A 5384-nucleotide genomic window follows, 5' to 3' on the forward strand; every position below is an offset into this window, starting at 1 on the left:
TGTCAATGGCAAGATTCCCTTCTTTCTCATGGTTGAATAATATTCCATTGTATATGTATACTGCATCTTCTTCATCCACTTATTCATTGATGGGCACTTCAGTTTTTTCCACATCTTGGCTGTTGTAAATAATACAATAAATATGAGAGTGCACATGTCTTTGTGATATCATGTTTTCACTTCTTTTAGATATATAATCAGAAGTATGATTGCTGGATCACATGGTAGTTCTATGTTTAATTTTTGTGGAACTTCCATACTGTTTTTTATAGTGGCTGTGCTAGTTTACATTCCCACCATTAGTGCACAAGGATTCTTTTTTCCACACGTCCTTGTTATCACATTATCTCTTGTCTTTTTGATGATAGCCATTCTGACTGGTGTGAGGTGATATCTTGTGGTTTTGATTTGCATTTCCTTGATATTAGTGATACTGAACCTCTTTTCATGTACCTGTTGGCCATTTGCATGTCTTTTTTGGAAAAATGTCTATTCAGTTCCTCTACCCATTTTTAAATTAAATTTATTGTTGTTATTGTTGATAAGTTGTATAAGTGTTTATATAGTTTGGATATGAACCCTTCATCAGATATATGGTTTGTAAATATTTTCTTCCATTATGTAGGTTGCCTTTTCATTTTCTTGATAGTTTCTTTTGCTGTGTAGAAACAGTTTGATGTAGTCCCACATATTTATTCTCATTCTTATGCCTTTGCTTTTGGGGTCATGTCCAAAAAATCATTGCCAAGACTGATGTTAAGAGAGCCTATTGTCAATATGTTGCATTTCTATACACCAATAGTGAAGCAGTAGAAAGAAAAGTTAAGAAAACAAAGCCTTTTGCAATTGCACCAAAAATAGTCAGATTCCTAGGAATAAACATAACCCAAAAGAGGAAAGATCTGTACTCTGAAAAGTATAAAACATTGATGAAAGAAATTGAAGATGACACAAAGAAATGGAGAAAATCCCATGCTCATGGATTAGAAAAACAAATACTGTTCAAATGTCTGTACCCCCCAAAGAAATCTACACATTTAATGGACTAGCTATCAAAATACCACCAGCATTTTTCACAGAAATAGAACAAACAATTCTAACATTTGTGTGGAACCAAAAAAAAAAAATCCCAAAGCAATCCTGAGAAAGAAAAGCCAGGCTGGAGACATCACAATTCCAGACTTCAAGTTATATGACAGAGCTGCAGTGATCCAAACAGTATGGTGCCGGCACAAAAATAGACACATAGGTCAATAGAACAGAATAGAAAACCCAGAAATGGTACCACAATTATATAGTTAATTAATCTTCAACAAAGCAGGAAAAGATATCCAGTGGGAACAGTACAGTCTCCTCAACAAATGGTGTTGTGAAAACTGGACAATGACATGCAGAAGAATGAAAATGGACCACTTTCTTACACCATACACAAAAATAAATTCAAAATGGATTAAAGACCTGAATGTGAGACCTAAAACCATAAAAATCGTAATAGAGTGTACAGGCGGTAACTTCTTTGACATTGGCCATAGCAACTTCTTTCTAGATATGTCTCCTAGGGTAAGGGAATTAAAAGCAAAAATAAACTATTGGGACTTTATCAAAATAAAAAGCTTCTGCACAGTGAAGGAAATAATCAACAAAACTAAAAGGCAACCTATGGAATGGGAGAAGGGCTTTCAAATGACATACCCGATAAAGGGTTAGTTTCCAAAATGCATAAACAACTTATAAAACAGAACACCCCCCCAAAATGAATAATCCAACTAAAAATGGACAGAAGACATGAACAGTCATTTCTCCAAAGAAGGCATCCTAATGGGCAACAGACACAAGAAAAGATGTTCATTGTCATTTACCCTCAGGGAAATGCAAATCAAAACCACAATGAAATATGACCTCACACATGTCAGAATGGCTAAAACCAACAACACAAGAAACAACAGGTGTTGGTGAAGATGGAGAGGAAAAGGAATCCTCACGCACTGTTGGTGCAACTGGTGCAACCACTCTGGAAAAACAGTATGGAGGCTCTTCAAACAGGTAAAAATAGAACTTACCCTACAATCCATCACTAGTAGGTATTTATACAAAGAATACAAAATAGTAACTCGAAGGGATACATGCACCCGAATGTTTATAGCAGCATTACTTACAATAGCCAAGATATGGAAGCAGCCCAAGCATCCATCAACTGATGAATGATGAAGAAGGTGTGTGGTATAGATGTACAAGGGAATATTATTCAGTCATCAAAACGAATGAAATCCTGCTGTTTGCAACATGGATGGACCTAGGACTTATTATTCTAAGTGAAACAAGTCAGCCAGAGGAAGACAAATACCATATGACTTCACTCCTATGCCGAAGTTAAGAAACAAGTGGGCACCGGGAACAAAAGAGAGAGGCAAACCAAGAAACAGACTCTCAACTATACAGAAGAAACTGATGGTCACCAGATAGGGGTTGGGAGGGAGGAGGGAAACAAGGGATGGGGATTAAGGAGTGCGCTTGTTATGATGGTCACCGGGGGATGTATGGAAGTGTGGAATCCCTATAGTGTACGCCTGAAACTAATATTACACTGTATGTTAACTAACTGGAATTAAAATTTAAAAAATTTAAGAAGCCGTGAAGTAATTCTGGGAAAACACAAACCTTTGCTGGTAGTTAATGCTGGATACATAGATCTCCATTATGTTATTATTGTTTTGGTCTTTTCTAGATGCTTGCAGCACCACGCTGACATTTGTAAAAGGAGTGGAGCAGATGGAGGTTAGCATGACTGTGAGATGGGGGGAGGGAAGGAGGGGCTCAAAATGAGACTTCAGATCTGGGTGACCGTGCGCTTGCCATGAGAGAATCAGCATGAGCTGGTGGACGACAGGAGCTCTTCTGGGTCCACGATATTTATTTATTTATTATTTTTTATTTGAGAAAGAGTGCAAGTAGGGGAGATGCAGAGAAAATCTCAACCAGGCTCCATGCTTAGCGCTGAGCCCAATGCGGGGCTCGATCCCACGACCCTGGGATCATGAACTGAGCTGCAATCAAGAGTCAGATGTTCAACCAACTGAGCCACCCAGGCACCCTGTTGAGTGCATGATATTTAAAATTCTGACTGGGTTTCGTCTACTGGTGCCCCAAAGCCCACTGGAAGTGCTCATTCTGACATTATCGGTGGTTTTGAGAAGAAAAGTAGCAGGATGTCGTTTAAAGGTTTTACACTCAGCTTTTCCTGAAACGATTTTAGAGTGACAAATTAGAAGCTGAAAAACCACGGGGTAAATAACAGAAAAACCATCGTTCCTGAAAAAGCAAGATTAATGAAGGCACCTGCCATTGAACTCTAAATTGGTACTCAATTGTCTTCAAAACCAAGGGGTAAAAAGCCTTGGCATGCGGGGGAGTGGCTCTGGGGCATGAGCATGTGGAGGACTGGGCCATTCTGGGCCCCCAGAGCAGGATATCCTGGACACTAGATCTGCAGTGCCACCTACTGGAGAAGTCAGGAAACGGTGCAAAGCCTGTAAAAGTATGCCAGAGGACACACACACAGAGGAAACTTTTGCTTTTTACTTAAGCCACATAATTTAATCTCATAATTTAGCTGCACATACCTTATGATATATAGTTTTTGAGAGAGAAAGCATGAGTGGAGAGGGGGCAGAAAGAGAAGGAGAGACAGGCAGAGAGAGAGAGAGAGAGAGAGAGAGAGAGAGAATCCCAAGCAGGCTCTGCACTTGCCCAGATGTGGGGCTCAAACTCATGAAACATGAGATCATGACCTGAGCTGAAATCAAGAGTCAGACGCTTAACTGACTGAGCCCCCCAGGCGCCCCCTACCTTACTTATGCTATTTTAACATGTGAATCCTTTTGAGAAGCTCTTACACCATTTTAAATTTAATATGAACAATCAATCATGGGTGGGTTGTTAATACATGTTGAGTCAGGGTTTCATTCTTTTAAAAATTATTATTTTAAGTGATACAGTGGAAGATTAAGAACCCAAAACCCCCAACCCAAAAGTATACTTTTGATGTCCTTATAATCACAGAGTTGTTGGTTTTAGGAGGTAAGCAAGTCTGGGAGGGAGAAGAAAAAGGCAAACGATGTTTGTCAAGGGTCTATTAGATTTTGCTCCGGGGTGCTGTCCCCAAGACCGCTTCTGCCATCGTCTGGAAAGAGTCTCCACGATCTAGTACATTCGGGACCCTATACTAATCCCTTTCTTGTTGAGTCACAGTGCCCATTAGGGTAGTAGAAGTTTTTAGATTCTCTAAAGGCAAGAACTCTGTTTAATGCTAATTCAATGTTTCCTAAAATTAGTAGAACATGACTTCTTTATTTCAAAGCATTTCCGACATGGGGCTCTCATACACCGGACACAGTGCTAGGCACTTGGCATATGTTAGCTGATTTACACCTCATTACAGCAGGTGACTTTACGGAGAGGAAGGAGCTGACAGCTGATGGGACTTTTGCAGTGCGCATTTTTAGCCACAGTGCAGGAACTGAAACCCAGGCCTGCCTAACGCCTGAGGGTAGGCTATCTGAAACTCCACCACACGGACTCCTGACACTGTTTTCACTTGGCTGAGGGCAGGCTCTTCTGCTTGGCAAGGTGAGGGGTGGTCACAAGAGCCCCATTTTCAGCTGACCTTTCCCCAGGATAAGCACACAGGCAAATGATTTGCTTCTCCTGGACGTTACACTTTGCAGCCTGCCTGTGACAAACGCTTTTTGTCACTCTTCACAAACTCAGCCAGCTCCTTCCAAAGCTGGCCTCATTTTGCAGGATACCTGGTGAGAAAGGAAGTCTCTAGGGAATTTATAATTTGTGCAACATGCATTGGCTCTGGTTCCTTCCCAGGTCTGTACTAGGCTTGGGTTTCATAGTCATGAAAGCAGAATTTATAGCTGAATTCTCTGAGATTCAGAGTTCAAAGGCCTCGCCTGTAGGGACCAGGGATTTTGTACCTTACCAACAAGGTGCAGCTGTGAGAGAACAGACAGTGTCCGAAAGCTATTTTTAGGCAGACTATTTTGGGTACTTTATATATGAAAGTTGAATGAGAACAGGCCTTTCGGTCTCTGTGTTCTCACATGCGCAAAGGAAGCAAATGTACCTTGTTCTTCAGGCTGGACCGAGGCCGAAATGGGGTCTCAAATATCTTCATTCTCCCATCGAAATTGTTATGAGCCCAAGATGCTCAGCAAGCAGCATAGAAAACAGCTGGCCCTTTGTCTACACGGCAGAGGAAACCTCTGAGTCCACCTGTGTGATGGAAAATGTTTTGGATTCCCTCCCCCTGATTCAAAAGAAGGTGAATTTAAGAAGTTTGAGGACACAGGGGGAAATATCAGACTTTTTGTGTGGAT

Source organism: Suricata suricatta, chromosome 2 (assembly GCF_006229205.1).
Source record: "Suricata suricatta isolate VVHF042 chromosome 2, meerkat_22Aug2017_6uvM2_HiC, whole genome shotgun sequence".
In the NCBI taxonomy this organism is placed as follows: Eukaryota; Metazoa; Chordata; class Mammalia; order Carnivora; family Herpestidae; genus Suricata; species Suricata suricatta.